Below are 20,969 nucleotides of genomic sequence, written 5' to 3'. Positions count from 1 at the left end.
ACTCAGAATTCAATGCTAAGCTTGGGGATTTTGGTTTGGCTAGGCTTGTGGACCATGGAAAAGGTTCTCAAACAACAGTTTTGGCAGGGACTATGGGCTACATGGCTCCAGAGTGTACAATGACAGGCAAGGCTAGCAGAGAGTCAGATGTTTACAGTTTTGGGATTGTTGCATTGGAGATAGCTTGTGGAAGAAAACCTATCAACCCAAAGGCCAGTAATGAAGATCGAGTGTCCATGGTGCAGTGGGTTTGGGAGCTCTATGGTGAAGGAAAGCTACTTGAAGCAGTTGACCCAAGACTATGCGGAGATTTTAATAAGACGCAGATGGAACGCTTGATGATTGTCGGCCTTTCGTGTGCTCATCCGGATGAACATCTTAGACCCTCAATTCGGCAAGCACTTCACGTACTTAATTTTGATGCTCCATTGCCTATTCTCCCATCAAAGATGCCCGTGCCATCATATTTCGCCCCGCCAATATCTGCATCTTCACTTTCAATAATGTCCTATGGCCTTACAGATTCTGAAGGAGGGATGAACAAATCTTCAAGTTATAGTTACAACACTAATTCTTCCCAGTTCACTACATCTTCTTCAGCTTCTTCTGCATCTGCCATGCTTCTACACGAAGGCTAAATTGATGATCAGTGTAATTAATTTGAGATTCTTATCCAGTTAAAACATTTAAGTTTGCCCCTTTTATTGTACTGATCAATTTTTACGTCTTTTCTGAACTTGATTTTCTTTGAAACTGAGTACAAATTCATGTCCAGTTGAACAGTTTAAGTTCACTCTGTTTAAAGATTTATAAATTAGCCACCACGCTCAATTGCTAAATCTTAGCCCTTCTACTTATTAAAATATATTGTACAGTTCTCATTATCATGTCCACCACATTGTCATGAATTTGTTCCTTTCGTTTATAATCAATCTCGTCTTCGAGTCCTGACACAGAGTGGTCCCATACTCTTTGACCATCAGATATTTGTGCAGTAACAAATTTGACGGGTTAGAAACGGGATTTACCGACAAGTAACAGCAAAAACTTGCATATGACCCACGGCGGGTTGGATTTAAAAAATACACACACACACACACACACACACATATATATAAGTTTTTTCAGTATTTTTTAAATTAAATTTTTTACATGTATATTTAATTAAATAAATTAAAAATTATTTATGCATAAAAAAATATTTTAAAAAAATAAAATATTAAAGAAAAAAAATAAATTTTTTTTAGATAATTAAAAAAAAAATAAAGAATGTAATTGAAAAAAATAAAAAATAAAAAGTCAATGCACGTGGGCATGACCTGGACACAAGGGATAGGAACGAAATCTTGTCTTAACATTGGTTTTTAAATGTAAGTGTTTGGTATTGTGGTAATTGTTGTGGTTGTGGTTTGAAAAAATTTGTTTTATAAAAAGTACTTTTAGTTGAGGTTGATTTGGTATTTATATATGTTTGGTTAAAACTATGATTGAAATTAAGGTTGAGTAGAAAGTAGTTTAATGTGTTCGGTTAAAAATGCTTTTCAAATTGAGATTATAAAATAACTAAAAAAGATATATATTAATATTGATGTTTTTAATTTAAATATTGTAGATTTAACTACTACTATTACATCATTAAATAAATAATAATTTATATCAAATATTTTTTATTGTTCCATTAACCTATCTACAATTCCATCATGTACAAAATTTATCCGATAAGGACTACAATTTCCATGGTTTTTTTGAGCGTGCAATAAAATCAGGTAAAATATCATCAGAAACAATTACAATCTCCTTCTAATTTATGTAATGTCATTGAATATTATTAAACACTATTTTTCAAGTAAAACACAATTAAAAAAAATTGGATTTTTTTTACTGGGTCGGACGCGGTCCAATGAATTTAAGTTTGGGCCGGACCCAATCCGGTCATGAACAGTGGAGACGTTCTCCACTGTTCTGCAGAGTGAATTAATTCACTCTGCACAGACGCGACATAGAGAGAAGCAGATTGCATCTGCTTTCGGGTAACCTGTGGTCGCAACATAAATGACAATGGATCCCACGGACAATAATTAATGTTTTATATTTTACCAAATGTTATGTTTATGTGGTTTGCTTCAAAAGTAAAAGCAATCACAGAAACAAACACTCTTAATCGACATCAAAGTTCTACCATTTTATCTCTAGAATATGGAAATAAGCTTATTTGAATTTTAAGAAGTATAAATTTAAAATTCTATTTTTTGGTGGAAAAAGAAAGAAGAAAGAAGATTTTGAAGCTTGGTGTCGACTACATTCATGAAATCAGTTTTTAAGTCAAGCAGCCCTGAACCTTGGTCGAGGTCAAATTGAACGAACAAAAATTAACTTAATAAATTCATGACTCGAGTAATAAAATAGAGATAATCTCATCGAAAACAGATCGAAACAAATTACAAAATTTAATTCTCAATAAACATAATGTTAAATGATGAAATTGACAAAAAAAATTAATTAGAAAAGGAAGAAAAAAAGTCAAGTCAAGTCAATAAAGTTAACTCGTCAAACCTGCGGTTCGAATCATGGATCTGGAATAACCTTATAAAAAGTGAATTGAAAAAAATTATGAAGCACAATCTCCTATAAATATAATGTTGAAGAATAAAATTTAAATTTAAAAGAAAAACACAAATTAGAGAGGAAAACAAACATTATTGTGATGAATAGAGTAATGTGAAGAGAGGTAAAATAAGACCTCCTCCTCCTTTACTTTTTTTTTTTTTTTTGTTAATGTTAGTAAACTGTATGGGTATGAAAACAAACATAGAGCTGGTTTCAAGGCGTGAAAAAAAACTATTTTTAAAGTGTTTATTTATCTCACACATATACAACACCTTCAAGATACAACAAAACCTTTTTAAACCTGCAAGTTAGAAAAGAGATTTACCGACACATAACTGCAAAAACTTGCTATATGACTCGCGGTGGGTTGGGTTTTTTTGGTGGGTTGGGTTTTTTTGGTGGGTGTGTGTGTGTAGTATTTGGTTTTTAAATATTTTCAATTAAAAATTAAAAATTTTACATATATATGTAATTAAATAAATTAAAAATTATTTATTCATAAAAAAATATTTTAAAAATGAAATATTAAAGAAACAAAATAAAAATTTGTTGAGATAATTAAAAAAACACAAATAAGGAATGTAATTGAGAAAAAAAAAAAGTCTATGCACGTGGGCTTGACCTGGACGCAAGGGATAGGAACGAAATCTTGTCTTAACATTGGTTTTTAAACGTAAGGCTCTTAATCGACATCAAAGTTCAACCATTTTATCTCTAGAATATCGAGATAAGCTTATTTGAATTTTTAGAATTTTAAATTTTAAATTCTATTTTTTGGTAGAAAAAGAAAGAAGGAAGAAGATTCTGAAGCTTGATGTCGGCTACGTGTCGAAACCCGAACATAATTACAGGGATTTTGAGGCATGATTCATGTAATAGGATTTAAACCGAGTAGCCTTGGACCTTAACCAATGTGAAATTGAATAAAGCTGGATTCTGTATGGGCTCAAATTTAGGCCCATATTCCTTTTTTATGCTATTATTTTAAAGTTTTTATGATAATTTGCTTTATTTAATTCTTGTTTTTTATTTATATAATAAAACCTACTATAAATTTTTGTGAACTTTTAGCATTTTATCTTTACTAAGAACTAATACATGAGATTTTTTTATGCAACTCTTCGTATTGTATTTATATTCTATCATATTATTAAATCATTGTTGACAAACATTAGTTGATTAAATAAAATATTTTTTTTTATAATTTATGTTAATTAAAAAAGCATTAGGATGAGTAAAAAAATATGAAATATGTATAATGTAGTGAAATTCGTGTGTGTATAAAAACTGCATTGTAAAACGGTGAAGTTTTGAGAAGTAAATTCATGCATCCTGGCTTGCTTCGACCTCTCCTTGTAGGTTTTTTCATGGATTCTGGTAGGGATGGCTAAGTGCACGAGCAAGGTTTCTTCGTCGTTAGCATGTTCTATGAATTTTGTGCTTGTAGTCAACGGTTACATTTAATGTACAGCATTTTTTACCATAATTGTTTAATTAAACATATGTCAAAAGCAATAATTACCGTCACAATTACATAGCTAAGCAAAAGGCAACAGCATTAACAAAATAATTCTTGATTAATTATAATTCTATTTCAAAATATATATAACTTCATATATATTCTGAGAAGGTAGATATTCTTGGAATATACTCATCACATAGGCTAATAGATGGCAAAGAATTACAAACTTAAAACATCAAAGAGCATGGCATAAAGCGAGCAGAATGAACGCAAATAACCATTGGAATGGTTTCGAGACAGAGAAGAGAAACAAATCATCAACACAAAAAGACTATAAAGAAAGAAACAGAGTCAGATGGCTTGTTGAATGAGGGGAAGGAAGAGAGACTTGCCTTGTTGAAAGCCACTCGAAAGCAACATGGAAGAAATCAGAGAGGTAGAGAGCCATACAAGCTTTAAAAAACGGTGAAGCATGAAGGAAATAATGAGGGAAAAGAATCCAGGCAATGCCCTGTGAAAGGGGTTAAACAAACTCAAAGAACTATCATGCCGGAGCTTTTTGTGTTCAAGTGCATTCAGGGACAAAAAATGCTGAAGAACTCAACCTCAATGTGCCGGGAAAGATTTATCCAGAGAAGGGTCCCAGATGTGAAAGTTCTATTCTGCAAATACCAACCATATTGATTTTCCCCAACAATATTCCAGACAATGGCTGCCAAAACTATATGATTTTCCCTACCAATCCAATAGGAAAAAATCAAATGTTGTCTGCAAAATCAAATGATCGTTCTTCGAGGTTAAAATTATCTTTTCTAATGAATTTATTTGTCATTATAAAATTAACCGTGATTATAATTGTTTATCATTTTTTTGTTTTTGCCAAGTTAAATGATATAAATGCTTTTAAAAATCAAAAACAAATGATGAAAGGTTAAGAGGAGCTTCAGCGTCATTTTATTTTTTAAAAATAGTAAAATTATGGCTTTTCAAGTCAAAAAATTAAAGAAGACGTGGAGGAGTAGTTTCATTGTTTCATCATGATTTTTTTTTATTATAATCTATTTGAATTAGAGATGAATTAATCTTTTAACAAATAAAAATAATAAATAAAAAGAAAAAGTAACTGATAGATGTAATACACGTGCCCATGAGTAAACGCTACCCATGCTTTTTGGACAGTACATGCGGCGACTTTTGGCGTCCAAGAAAGCCCAACTGCCTTGTCATTTAAAATGTCCAATGACTGCGTGTGTAGTGAAATTTGCAATGGTGAGATTTTTTTTTCTTCCCTCTCTTCTCTTCTTGAAATCCGCGCTGGATAGCCAAAATACAAAGTTGTCTTCCCATTTTTTGTCTTTCAATTGTGGCTCTTTTTTTTCTAATATATTATTTATTTTGGATTTTTTTTTAATTTCATTAATTTTTATTTAATTTTATTTAATTTTTATATCAAATATGATACTTATTCTTTTAATTAATATATTTTTTTTAATTTTTTTTATTTTTTTTAATTTTTTCTCTTAACATTTTATTTCATTTATGTTTATCCAATTTGGTTGTTATTTTTTTAATTTCTTTTTTTATATCTTTTTTTTAATTTTTTTTTTATTTTATTCCTTAACATTTTATTTCATTTATTTTTTATTTAATTTTGGTTTTTTTAATTTTTCAATTTAATTCCTTGTTATTTTTTTATTGGTTTTTATAACAGATTTTATCTTTATTATTTGAATTACTATTTTATTTTTAATTTTTCATGATTAAAATTTTTGTTTGTCATGATGTCACTGTTTTCTAAGATCAGCATGATTTAACTTGCGGGAGAAAAATCTAGTCATAACACTAAACACTCTCGCAGAATAACGAGTGGGCAGAATAACAAGTGGCATGCATCTAAAAAAGGGATATACTATGTGACATCCACTTATGAATACTTGACACATTTACATATATGATATAAAATATGTTTATGTAAAATATATTTAAAAATTGTTTTTTAAAAAATATGAAATATATTTATGTAAAATGTATTTAAAGCCCTAATATTTGTCGACATATGATGAACTCCCATAATGCGTAAATATATCTTGCATTTTGATTCTTGCATGATTTGTACAAGTTATAGAATGATTACACATAAATTGAATAATAATTTAAAAATTAGGATTTTTTAAACTAATAACTCTAATTTCATGCAATTAGTTCGTTGTTCTTTGCAAAATTAATTGTTTTCTTAGCCAAACTATCTATAATATTAATCACTGGTGATAAAATATGACATATCATTATTCTTTATTATGCTTAAATAAAATAAAATAAAATAAAAACAATATTTAAAGATATCCAGATTTTTCTAGAATTAATGACGAGGAACTTTACAAAATTAAACTTGATAAAAAGAACATTTTGATAGAATCATAAATTTTGATAGAGTTCATGACTTCACATATATAGTTATTTTTTATTCCATTCTTGCCTTCATATGTATACTTGTTTTTGTATCATTAGAATTTTCTTAAATAATAATAATTAAATGCTAAAATATCATTATTAACTTAGACTTGTAGATTTATAGATTTTTTTTTTTAATTTCCTCTTCTACTCTCTGTCTCTCTCTCTCTAAAGATGATCATTTTATCATCTTTGTTTTCCTCCCTTTCTTTCTCTCACAAGAACTATCCTTTTTATGAGCACTTGTAGATGATTTATTACCGGCAACAACATAGTTTTTTACTTAAGATATTTTTTTATAATTATTCTGGATCTAGTACTATAAATCTGATGTATTTTAGTTTTATTTTACTATTTAACCGATTTTCTTACTCCTTGTGAGGTTATTTTCATTTTTGTACGGTTTGCATGTCCTATACGTGAGTTTGTGGTGCTAGAAAGAAGGTTTTTTCAAACATGTTAGTACTTAAAAACACAAAAACTAACATGACTGAATCTTTTAGATCAAGATCCATTACTTAGATTTAAGCAATATAATGATTATTTTTCTATTCTAAAAAAACATTGAACTACCTATTTGAAATAATAAGATCTTTTCATAAGAATTCATTAGTTATTATTATATTAATAGGGAACAAATTGATATTTTAATCATTTTAAAGCATAGTAAAATAATTACATTATCTTTAAAAGCAAAAATAAAATAAAAAATAAACTATCATCGAGGGGCTTTTTGTATTTTTAATTTTTAAAACATAGTCAATTGACTAAATTACCTTAAAAGTCAAATTTTCTTTAACTCACGTCCAAGGGTTTTTTTGTATTTTTATTTTGGTTTTTTTTTGTTATAATCAAGTAGACTAATAACAATTTGATATTAAAAAAAAATTAAATATTATTTTAAAAAATAGCTGACACGTGCATTGCATGCATGAGCGCGTGAGTTATGGCTATGCCATTCTGGTGATGCGTGAGGAGGTGTTCGACGACCAAACGATGGCTTCTAAGATGACGTCTAATCATCTTAGTGACCCCTCCATCCCTAGGCAACGCATGTGGGTTACTGACCTCCGGTTTGGTGCCAATGACCTTTTTTTCCCTTATTTTCTCTCTCCTCCTCGATTTTATGCCTAACCTTCCAAATTTCTAGAGCAGCCATTTAATTTGTTTTTTCTTCACATTTGGTCGTTGTTTTTTTTATTACTATTTGTTTTATTTGAAATAATTTATAAAATTAATTTTTTTTTCAATTTTATCTTTTTTTTTATCTGTCAGAATTAATCTTTATTCGTTTGATTGCTATTTGTTTTATTTGAGAAAAATATTAAATTTGATTTTTTTTTATGATTTCATCCACCTTCAGTTTTTTTCCTATTAGGTTTTGACCCTTATTTTTTTATTGTTATTTTTGTACTTCAAAAAATTTGATATTTTTTCTCTGGTTTCATCCTTCAATATTATTGGTTGAAAATTGAGCCTTCTTTATTGAGCGCGGTCTAGGGTTTCATGGGTTTCGAGTTTGGAGATTAACCTAGGTTTAGGAGATTCACTAGGGTCTACTTGGTTTTTTTTTTTTTTTAAGCTTGTGTTTTTTCAGTTTCATCCCTTAACATTTATTTAATTGGAGATTGGGCTCCATTATTATTTTTTATTTGTTTTCTATAGGATTTTTCACTAATTTTTAAAATAACCAGAGTCATCTCGTTAAATTATATTAAATTTAGCTTTTTAAAAAGAAATATTGTTTTTGAATTAAATTAAATTAATTGATTCAATATAAGCATGAGATGTTCTTTGCTTTGACGATACGTACAACCTCTTTCGGCGTTGTCATGCAACATTTTGCAGTAGTGTTAGAACTGTCTCGATGAACTTTTTCTAGTGATGTGGCGGTGTCTATGACAGAGTGATGGTGAGTCTTCAATAAGGTTTTCTTTCTACTCCTCTTGAATTTGATATTGACAGTTCATTTTTTATATTTAATTATCGTTAATTTTTTTTGTTAATTTTATTTATTGATGATGTTTTTTTTAATCATATTATTAAATTAACCGAGTTTTTTGAATCTAATCAAGTCAATTACTTAGGTCTTAATTTTTTCATATCTTCTTTAAAAATAATGGCATTGCCTGGATAATTTTATATATATATATATATATATATATATATATATATATATTAGAAAAAAAATTAACCTGACATTCTAGTTAACAACCAAATCTAATTGTAGAAAAAATTGTAATTGAGAAAATTTCAAAATAGCATAGTTATTAGTGAATTGTTAGGTTAATATACATTGTCCCGAAAATCCCTATCTATTATAATATAATATTTTCATGAGAGTAACTTGTTTTCACCCTATTATTTTAATAAGATTTCAAAAAACCAATTACTAGCAATTGGAATATTGAATTGCAAAGTGATGTTTCATAAATTTGATCTTATAAAGAAATTAAAGACAGGAAATTCATGCATGACATGCCAGTATCGATATATAAAATAAATAATAATAATAATAATAAATAAATAAATCAGCACAGGCCTGAGACTATTGGGAAGGACAAATTATACCTCGTTAGTCGTTCCACATGATGTATCCACAAACCAAAATCAACTGTGCTGAATCCAATTTTGCTTGCCGATACAGACATGCTGTAATTAGTGCCCATAAACAATGTTCTGTCACCAAGATTCTTCATTTTAATCCAATTTAGTCACAATTGTTAGACAAATACTCTGACAGAGTGGCTTAACACGGTCATCCTTATGGGCACTCAACAGCTACTCACTGGAGTCATGTCATATTGGATGATAACAAAAACTTCTAGTTTTTTAATGTAAAGAGGAAAAAAGGGCTTAAAAAACAGAGAATTAGAAAAACAAGTTCTTTATTTAAGAGGCTTCTCCTTCGAGGTCTACCCTCCCAAGGTTCTGCCTTACAACATTACACACAGCCTCTATTTATACTATTTTAAGGCTTTTGCTTACATCACTCATTACATCAGAAAGCACTGAAGCACACTTAATAATACACCCTTATGATACAAACGACAAGCTAGTACAATATTAATATCAACCAATAATAGGTTCATGATCTGGAGAGAGATTCTGATATGATAGGTTATCCTGATCATGAATAGTTTGGACTTGTAGAGCCAACACATAGTCATCATCTGCAATCATTTCCATCTCATGTGGTTCCAGAAGCTGTGGTATGCCCAAAATTATCTACTTGAGTTTTTTGTTTTTGTACTGCATCTGCAAGTCATAGAGATGAGTAGAATATTGAGGGTCATACATATCACAGTCAATTTCTTCATCAGGATCTATTTCTTTAGGCCATATTTCATCAGGAATAATATTGTTCTTAAGGCACACTGTTTTTTGCAAGGTCCTGATGTCCGGGAGGTTATCTAAGGGGTTTTCATACAGGGAGTATGGATGAGTTTTGTATACTGTAGCCTGTGAAAAACTCATAACCAGATTGTCTGCTGAAACTTTGAAGGGCCTGTGGAATATGAAAATAGAGAATTAATGGGAAAAGGCTTGCTTAACAGACTTATTACAAAGTGTACTGCAATGTACTTCAATCCAGCAAGTTTGTGGATACGGCCATTTGGATTTTTCCTGTTGGAGAAGAGAGATCCATTGTGTGGGGTTGTGGAACCAAGTAAGGAACTTTAGAATATAGTACCAAGAGTCTGCCGGCCAAGAAGTCTTGAGAAACTGGAAAGAAAGAAATCAGTGGGAAACTCGATAGCAATATGGTAAAGGTAACAGAAATACCATAAGAAAAAGTAGAGCTCTTTGGGGAACAATCAAAAGGTTTGAAGGTGTAGAGATGAATGAAAGGATATTTAGGATGGATGCCTAAGCTTTCGAAATAAAGGGAAGACATATCATAGTTGAGAAGAAGGTAGTCTTGGAGGCTAAATAGTTTATCTCTGGCCTGCAGGTCAATAGTGTGGTTAAGAACCATTTCTTAAGCAAGAGAAGGTAAATCATTTGCAGGGAAGTCTTGTTCAGGAGGAGATGGATTGGAAGAAAAGGACATAAGAATCAGGGGAAGAAGTAGTGTTTGTGATTTGGGTGGTCTGGTGAGCATGTATGGGATCAAGTTCTTGGTTTCTTTTATATGTTCGACGGTAAAGGTGTACTTGAAAAACCACTCTGCTAATCTCAGAAGTTGTGGATGAGGAAGCATCTTGCGCTTTAACTATAGCATTTTTAGAAAAGAGTAATAGTTCATGACCACTGTAAAGTGATAAGCTGTCAGGTGAAACTTAAATTTTTAGATGCCATACTTTACGGCTAAGATTTCTTTGAAAGTGGAGTTGTAGTGGCTTTCTGACTCCTTGAAGGACCCACTATTGTAGCCACATATGTGTCGGTGGCCATCTTTGTCTTCGAGGAGTACAACACTCCAATACTTATCACTAGCATCAGTTTGGAGTATGTGTTGTCCTGTTGATGGAATGACTAAAGCATGCAAAATTTGTGTGGCTGTCTTTAATTGTCTGACAGCTTGTGTTTGCTTTTCTGTCTAAGGGTCCACATCTTTCTTGAGCATGAGCTGAAGTGGCCTTGTCATCTGTGCAACACTAGGGATAAAATTTCTGAGATATTGGACAATGCTCAAAAACTATTGGACTTGCTTTCTCGTGAGGGGCCATCTGGAAACTTTTTGAGTTCTTCAGTTATATGGGTGCTAGGTGTATAAGCACCATCTGCAAAGATCATGCCAAGAAATTTGATTTCCTTTTGACAGATGAGCATCTTACTTTCGGAAAGCATGATACCATGGTGGTGAACAATCTCTGCAAATTGTTTTAACAAAGTAGCATGTGACTCCTCATCTTTGGAGAAAAGTAACACATCATCAATGTAGATTAAAGTTGATCGAAGCATGGGTTCAAATACTTTAATTATGGCCTTTTAAAATAATGAGGGTGCCACTTTGAGACCAAAAGGCATGACTCACCATTGATAATGATGGTCTGGTATGCAGAAACCTGTTTTGTATCGGTCTTCAGGATGAATGCCAAGTTGGAAAAATCCGGCCTTGAGATCAAACTTGGAGAAAATTTTGGCATTGTGAAGGCATGAGAATAATGTCATTATATTTGGCAAGGGGAACTTATCATCTTGTAGGAAATGATTCAAGGGCTGATAATTAATTACCAGCCTGAGCTTGCCTCGTTTTTGTTCATACCTTTTATTAACATAAAAGGCTTCACAAAACCATTGTGAGTCTGTAGGTTCAATTAAACCTTGGGCCTGTAACTGGACACATTCCTCTTGAGCTAGCATCTTGTGCTCAGGATTCATTCCTGAATGACTGGCTTTCGTGGGATTGATGTCTTTATTAAGCTTGAAATGAAGCTTAATAAAAAACTGTGGATTTTGCCATAATAGATGAGAACATTTAGCAAGAAATTCTTGATGAGAGTTTGAACATGAGTGTTGGATTATTTAGGCTTTGATGAGGGCAATGTTTTCTGTGAGAGAGGGTTGGATTTCATAGAGTGAAGGGATAATTGTATATGAAAGAAAATGGGCTTTATACTGAATACCACGAAGAAGGATTCTGAACTTGGATTTGAAGTAAACATCAAACCCAATAACTAAATCTTTTCCAGGTAAAAGAGAACCAAGGACATGGGTTTTGACTGAACACTAGGGCAGGATTTGTATGGTAATAGGCTTTTTAGTTTTGAATTGGGTGCAGAAGACTTGATTATCGGCGGCCCGAAAGTATTCTTTATGGGTGACCCAATAATGAGGTGGAAGAACTTTAGGGTTAAGAATGGTTCTGTGGGCTCCTGTGTCAAATAAGGCTATGGCTTTGATGGGCTTAGCATATGTGGATGAAAGAATGGTAACAAGGGCTAAAGATATTGGATGTGAAGGGAAAATGGTAGGTTGGGCTTGGTAGAGTTCATAGATCTCATCATAAGAACTTTCATCTGCTACAACAGCTATGGTATCAGGAGTGATCTCATTCGTAAGTGAGAATAAGGATTCAACTTCTTCATTAGCAGGATTGAACTTTGAATTTTGGGCCAGAAAATCAATTAACTTTAATGATTGGGCCTTTTTTTGTGGACAGGTTTTTTTCAAAGTGACCTTTGCGCTTATAGATGAAGCATCTATTGGAGCTAGGAGTGAAGTGCTTGGGGCGTCTAGTGTGGCGGCGTCTTAAGAACTTCCATTTTTTTGGCGACCATTAAAAGAAGATCGGTGAATTTTCTTGAAATGCTTCTTCTTTTTCATGGAACAATTGCAATCAGCATTATCTGAGCATTTAATCAACAAATCTGGTCGTTTGCAAGCTCGGAGCATAGTTTTATCAGGCTGTAATATCTTGGTAAAATATTTATGTTGATCATATATTTTGTTGAGTGCTTCCAACACCTGATGAAATATGGTGCCGAGAGATTGGTTGTCAATAACTTCTTTTCTGGTTTTGAATAATCTGAAAGTTTCATCAGCCAGATCTCTTGGTATGGATGCCAAAAAGGCATGCTTGAGGTTTGGATCATCAGGACCAGAGAGAATATGGTATCATCGGCATATGTCTTTAAAATATCTTTCAAGATCAGATCTCAAATAGGAACAACACTTCATTTTGAAGTACTCATACCGTGCTATTTCCTTATCATTTAAAGCTTCCTCAAGGAATTCATAATGGAGCCAGCCCAGAGCTTCAGAAAGAGACGCACTGTTCACAAATTACATTTTCCTGTAATCACCTAAGGCATGGAGCCAATCCCATAAGGTGCCAAAGAACTTTGCAGAGAATTGTTATAATGCATCCCTGAGGGTTACGCCGTCCTTGAGCATATAGCTAGTTAGCCATGAATGAAATTCAAGGATTCTGTCTCGTTATTTTACTCGTGGGATATCATCCAGAGTAAAACAACCACCGATACTTGGAGAATAGATATGGGGTTGATAATGGCAAGGATTGAGATTTACTTCATCATCATTGCTAATTGGTTCATCCACACTAACTCTTGTGGTAGAGGTTAGAGTAGGCTCTTGTCGAGTCCGTGATGTTTGAGGATCTGATGTCTGTGCTAGAGGAGGATTAACCATCAGTAATGGCGGCATAGAACAAGTGTCAGAAGAATCGTCTTCAGTAAAAGATTCTTTAGAAGTTACAAGAGTTTCGTCATCAGGAGTCTCTTCTTCAGATGTATTGGCAAGAGGTTCATAGGTAAGGATTTAAGGAATAATCTGTTGGGAATAGGTAGTAAAAAAAGACTGGATAGGGTTGGAAGGTTGGTTTGACTGAATCATAAGTTGATAAGGGTCCTGGAGTCTTGGAAGGTGTCACCAGGTTCATGCTTTTTAGATTTAAAAGAATTAGAAGATGAGGAGATGATAAAGGCTAGTGATCTGGGTTTTTTTAAAGTGGTTGGTACTAGGATTTTCCCTTTATCTTTTTTGGAGAGAGGTTTGAAAAGTTTTTCGGTGTCTGGGTTTCCAAATAGTTGAGGTGTGGTAGGTGGAGGTTGTGGGTTATAGGAAGGGGAATGTTTAGCCCAATAAGGGTCTGGATAATAGGAGGTCATCCTAGTCTGTGGAGGTTCAGGAAATGGTAAAAGCTTAGATTTGGATTTGGCTAATTCAGCCTAAAGAGACTTGAGTTGTATTTTGAGAGATTGAATCTCGTGTTCCTTCTGAAGGTCTACATGTCTTCCACTAGAAGCTCGAATGAGTAAATACTCATGGATGGTAGAGATCTTTTGTTGAATTTCAGGACACAGTTGTTCGAGATGAAGAATTCGAGAATCAACAGAGACTGCCATCTTTTTCAGATTAGTCTGAACCAAGTCAACCTTAGATTCAATTCTATGAAGAACATAATTTTAAGCGATGTCATTTTAACTTTGCCAATTGAGAACTGCTTCGGCTTGGGTGACTTGTTTAGGGCGGCCATCAACATTTACGCCTTGAGGGTTGTGAACTTGTGGAAGAGTATGAACCCTATCTTTGACTTGTTCTTGTAAAGCAAGAAAATCATCATCATAATATCATGTAGGTTAATACATGGAGACTGTGGGGACTTGTTTTGGAGATGCCCAGGAGGAAAGAGTATATTTGACAAGATAGTCAAATTTTCCAGAGGGTTGTCCCAAAGTGTCAATTGTTCTGTCTCCTTGATTGTATCTAGCTTTCAGCTTCTTACCAAAAGATTTTCTTTTTTGCTTGGGGGAGTCAGCGTCCATGTCTGGATTACAACAACTGTCACAATTACAAGTGTCCCAAAAAACATGGTTGTCCTGAGCAAAAGAATAGACGGGGAGACCGTCCTTAGAGAAGGACTCTACAGGTACTGGGAGAGGATCTTGAGCTGGTTGCACCATCGATATAGTGGAGGAAAAGATTCTTGGTGGAGAAGTGGAAGATTCTCCCTTCTTGAAGATGATTTCAACAGTATCATCAGCTTTTTTAGTGAACTCCGGTTCTGTGGATTGTATAGGGATGGAGCTTTGATGCAACTTTTCATAATTGGTAATCCAAGAAGAGGGGAGTAACTTTTGTAAGTCCTCTTTCGGGATTTGTTGCAGGACATGAGTACATATGGCTCTTTGATTGGTATCAACAGTAATAAGCAAAGCATCATTAGTAACAGGGAGTACTAAATCAAAGGAATGATTTTGGACCCGATAGGCCATTTGATAATGAAGAGTGGCTTGATAGGTGTCTAAAACTTGATCAGCATTAGTGATCTATAGTTGGACTTTCAAAAAGTGATGAAGTTGAGGATCATCCAAAACCATATTGAAGTTGGGATAGAAAGTAACAACTACCGTGCCACAATTGAGCGTGGTTTCAAGAGATCCAATGCATGCATGTTGATACTCTGTTGCAACAAGTAAACCTTTACGAGAATAGCACCAAAATGAATATGTGTATATCCTTGAGAAATCCATTGTCCTGGGAATTCATATGGAATTTCAAGAGTAACAAATTATTCTCGAGAAGTAGCAGGAATTTTATGTTAGTCAAAAGAGGAAGCTTAAATATATTATTTTGCCACACGAGAAGGTTGTTTGATGAGAGTTTTAATACTGCGGATAACAGCATAAGACTTTTTGGCAAAAGCATGATAAGGATTGACAAGAGGAAGATCTGTTTCAAAGATTTTTTATGTATCATCTAAAAGGCTAACCTCATAGAGATAGTCAAGTTTAGTAGACGTAGACTGGCGAATGGAAGGGGAAGGGGAAGATGGAAGGAGGAAGAAGAAGTCAGAAGAGAAGAGGGAGGAGGTGAAGATAGGGAAGAAGAGGTCATGGTCACTCACAAACCAGAAGGGTTCTGATACCACAATTGTTAGACAAATACTCTGACAGAGTGGCTTAACAGATCATTTGGTAAACCTCTACACCATCAAAGATTTTAGAACTGTATTTTCTAGAAATAAGAAAACTTAGCAAAATCTCTCCGTCTGAATCCAGCAAACATTCCCTAAAATGTAATGATGAGCATAAAGAACGGTTCTTTTCTCACCCGAAGCTGTGATTCTAAGATGAGAATCAATGGGTTTAATAATTGTTAGAGTTCCTCGTGGACTCAAAACATAAAACTTTCCCTTGAACCCAATTCCATAATTAGTAAATGGCTTCGACAGGATGACTTTGAACAGTTGGGATCGATAATTCTGCTTGGTCAAATCTAATTGGTCAATGGGTTCGATAATTGTATAAGATTCCGTCAAAAATCTAATTGGTCAATCTAGTAATTCGCTAATTTGAGATTTTGTATTAGTAAAGTAAGTAAAAAAAACCTTCAAAATATATTTTTATTAAGGTTTTATATCTTCATATTGCATTTAAAGTATCATAAATTTTCTAATTTAAGCATATTTTATAATAACAAGTCCGATAATATAAAATATCTTTAATTTATGGTAAATGTTCATTTTAAATGCAGGTTTACAAAATAAGTATATCTCACAATTCAAAATATTGATCAACGTGTTAACTATTGAAATTAAGGAAACAAAAGGAGGGTTAAGCTTAGAGAAGAAATTCTAGTTGGGTTGGTTTAATTCTAACTAGATCACTATTCGGTTTTTGGATCATAACTGAAGTTGTAGACCTTGGATTTAGGTGTGGTTTATCTTTATGTAAAGCTAAGACATAGACCTAAAACATTTTATGAAGACCTTGGAAAGCTGAGACAAATACCCACAACTTTTATGAAGACTATTTTTTAAAATTTTGATGTTATCAATGATGTTTTGTCCAGCCACCAAAGCAATAATTAGTCACCAAATCAATAGTTCTAAATTTTGACCTGTAAAAAGAGGCATTTGCCATACATTTATACATCTTGGTTTTTAAATCAAGAACATGCTCTTGCTTTCTTTTTTTGTATTTTTGTAATGTTCAAGTTTTATTTCATGTTATAATCTCATTAATTTCTTGTTTATGTTTATCATGTCCTTTATTATACTTAGTTGATTTATATCATAGCTATGTTCTTATCTTATTTATTTATTTTTTCTTCTTAATCATGTTAAGTATATTTTTTTCAAGGTGAAAAAGTTACATTAATAGTATAAAAATAAGTATAGTATAAACTCAACATGGACTATAATATTTAAATTCAAGAAGTTTTGCTATTAACATATGTTATAATTGTTATCTTAATCAATCCTAATACCCTACTTGTTAAGTGGTGAGTCTAGATCCATGGTGTATAACTCTTGACACAACAAATACTTGATTCTTTTATAGCCTGCTGTATGGATAACTGACACCTAAGCTATGAAAGGATCTCAATTTATTATTGATATAAGTTAGTACTATGAATACTTGACAACATTTACAAGTATTTACGTTATTCAAATAAAATAATTAATATGATAATGTTAATAACTTAAAATAAGTCATCAATGATAAATCATATGATTGAAACCTTCTTTGTTTGTGGTTTTCAGTTGAGTAATAAAAAGAATTTGGACTACTTATTATTTAACGAATTTTTCTGTTAAATAATAATTACACTATATTAATAAATAAATAAAAATATAAAAGGAGCTTGAGTGATTCCTGGTTTTGTTTTAGTTGTTTTTAAACAAGGATATATCATGGAAAAACTCGAAATTGAACGTAAGCGAGAAGGAGAAATAGAGGGGAAATTGAAAGGTTATCTCGGTGAGAATGCCGTGGATGATGAACTTTAGATGCTGTTGAATTCTACCACCAGTTCAAAACAAAAATCTCAACATCCGTGATAGGTTGGGATGAAATATAGCCCATCATTGCTCTATGTAGGAAGTAAGAACTTGGATGATGTTGAATATTTTTAATGTAAAAAAAATTTAAATTATATGAGAATTAATATAACATGAGTAATTACCGTGGTGAGTTTAAAAGTAATTTATATGATAAATAAAAATATAATTTGATTTAAAATAAATATTTTAAATTAGATTTTTTAATAAATATTGAGACATCAATATATTGGATCAATTCAAGTCAATACGAGTTAACTAATTAATCTAAATATCAAGTTATGAGATCATAATAACCTTATAAAAAAATCAAAACAAATTATGAAACTCAATGTTTAAGGATAAAATAAAAAAAAGCCTAAAAAATAACTTGAGTATATCCAAGTTAACCTGTTAAACTTGTGATTCGATTTATGAAACTGGGATAACACAATAAAAATAAAATTGAGATAATTTATGAAATTTAATTCTCAATTAACTCGGTGTTGAAAGATAAAATTAAAAAAAATTAATTAAAAAAGAACATAAAAAACAACCCAACCAAGATTAACTCATCAAACCCATGACTCGAGTTATGAGATTAAGATAACCTTATAGAAAGATAACTAAAACAAATTATGAAGTCTAATTCTCAATTAACCCAATGTTAAATGATAAAATCGACAAAAAAATAAGTCAATTAGAAAAATAAAAAAATCAAGTAAATTGAGTTAACCTATCAAACTTGTTATTCGGGTCATGGGTCTAAAATAACCTTCTAAAAAATAAATTATAGAAATTATGAAGCATAATCTCCATTAAATATAATGTTGAAGAATAGAATTAAAATTGAAAAAAAAAAAAACAAATTAGAAAACAAAAAACACTATTGCAATGAATAGAGTAATGTGAGAAGAGGTAAAATAAAACCCTCCCATCCTTTAGTTTTTTTTTTAATAATGTTAATTGTGTTAATGTTAGTAAATTGTTTAAATATGAAAAACAAATATAGAGTTTGTTTAGATGCATTAAAAATATTATTGTTAAGGTGGTTTAGAGGTATGAAAAACATTGTTTTTAAGGTTTATATTTGTTTCACTTAAATACAGCACCTCCAGGATATAACCAAGCTATCTAAACATTTGAAAAAATAAATAAAAAAAGACAAATAAAAAAATATGTTTGTTTTGTATATATTTTTTTCTGTATAGTAATAAATTTATATAGATTTAAAACATTATAACTGTTAATAAAATTATATGACTGTTGAAGAAATAATTATATTTTAAATTAAATTGAATAACTATTTATTTAATTTTATTCCAATAGTTATAAATATCAAAATTAATTATAAAAATTAAAATAAAATAAAATAATTAAAAAAATAATCTAACAGATATAATTATAATATCAAAAATGTCAAGTGCTATATTTTAATATTATAAATATTTATAATATCAGAAAACCTAATAGTAAAGCTCTTCCATCATAATTTTTATTTAATTTACTTTATTAAAAAAAACATACATTTATAAACACATAATTTTTTTTTTATTTCTAACATGGGATAGATAATAGTTTTTTATTTGTTTACGATCTACACAAACAAATTATTAATTAATGACTTGGTTCACGGTACAGAGAAGGCTGAGTCTAGGAATTGAACAAGTCAATTGTCAAGAAGTTTCTTTATATGACATGTTGAGACGGCAGCGTATCTTGAACGTCCTACAACCATTAAATAATGCTAATTATAAGACTTTTGTTTTGATGTTTTAAAAATATTTTTAAAAATATTTAATTTTTTTATTTTAAATTAATATATTTTTTTTATTTTTTTATTATTTTAATATGGTAATGTAAAAAATAATTTTTAAAAAATAAAAAAAATATTTTTTTAAATAAAAAAATAATTTGAAAAACAACAATGAATCACACTCAAAAGCTTTTCACTTGGCTACAGAATTGACAAGTCATTAGGTCCACGCAGTGCTTGGAAATAAACATTTCATTAGCATGCAAATAAACGTCACAGACACGCTTATACCTGCCCTTATTAACGAAAGAAATTCTGCAATTTTCCGAACCCCCAAACATTGTCTGCAGCACTACAATTTCAACTTTATGGGAAAGCTTCCTGTTCCATTTCTTCCTTTTGTTTTCTCAACTTTCTTCACACTAACAATCCCTTCTGCCATGGATTATCTTTCAACGTCACCAGCTTCAATGCTAGCGATCAAAGCATTTCATACGAGCAGGACGCATATCCCGCAGATGGAGCTGTTCAGCTCACCAAAAATCTAAGAAATGCTAAAATGACTTCAAGTTCCGGTCGAGCGTATTACAAACCGATGCAGCTTTGGGACGAGGCCTCGGGGAATCTTACAGACTTCACTACCCATTTCTCTTTTTCCATCGATTCGCAAGGTCGAACTACATACGGAGATGGATAGGCTTTCTTTCTTGCGCCAGAAGGATCAATGCTTCCGCCTAATCTCTCTCAGGGTGCAGGTCTAGGTCTTCCAAGGAGTGATCAGCCACGAAACACAACGGCTAATCAATTTGTTGCTGTGGAGTTCGATATCTTCAAAAATAATTTTTATCCACCAGGCGAGCAAGTAGGTATTGACATCAACACTATGCAATCTGTAAATTATATTACTTGGCTATGTGATATTAGTGGAGGGAGAAGAAATAACGCTTCGATTAGTTATAATTCAAGTACACATAATCTGAGTGTCGCCTTCACTGGTTATAGAAATAACACTGTAGAAATGCAATTCCTTAGTCAAATAGTTCGTTTAAGGGATTACGTACCAGAAACAGTTATTTTTGGTTTTTCGGCTTCAACTGGAGCTTTAAGTGCCCTACATACCGTTTACTCGTGGGATTTTAGTTCAACCCAAAGGCCAGTAGTGAAGATCGAGTGTCCATGGTGCAGTGGGTTTGGGGGCTCTATGGTGAAGGAAAGCTACTTGAAGCAGTTGAGTACCCAAGACTATGCGGAGATTTTAACAAGACGCAGATGGAACGCTTGATGATTGTCGGCCTTTCGTGTGCTCATCCAGAACATCGTAGACCCTCAATTCGGCAAGCACTTCACGTTCTTAATTTTGATGCTCCATTGCCTATTCTCCCATCAAAGATGCCCGTGCCGTCATATTTCGCCCCGCCAATACCTGCATCTTCACTTTCAATAATGTCCTATGGCCTTGC

General features: G+C 32.0%; 1 protein-coding gene across 1 annotated transcript in view; it reads left to right on the top strand.

Moving 5' to 3' along the window:
* Positions 1-20,969, top strand: part of LOC7478697 (L-type lectin-domain containing receptor kinase IX.1) — a 69,510-nt gene that overhangs the window by 48,323 nt on the left and 218 nt on the right. The window lies entirely within an intron of this gene.

Source organism: Populus trichocarpa, chromosome 1 (assembly GCF_000002775.5).
Source record: "Populus trichocarpa isolate Nisqually-1 chromosome 1, P.trichocarpa_v4.1, whole genome shotgun sequence".
Taxonomy (NCBI): Eukaryota; Viridiplantae; Streptophyta; class Magnoliopsida; order Malpighiales; family Salicaceae; genus Populus; species Populus trichocarpa.
This window is presented reverse-complemented; position numbering and strand designations above follow the sequence as displayed.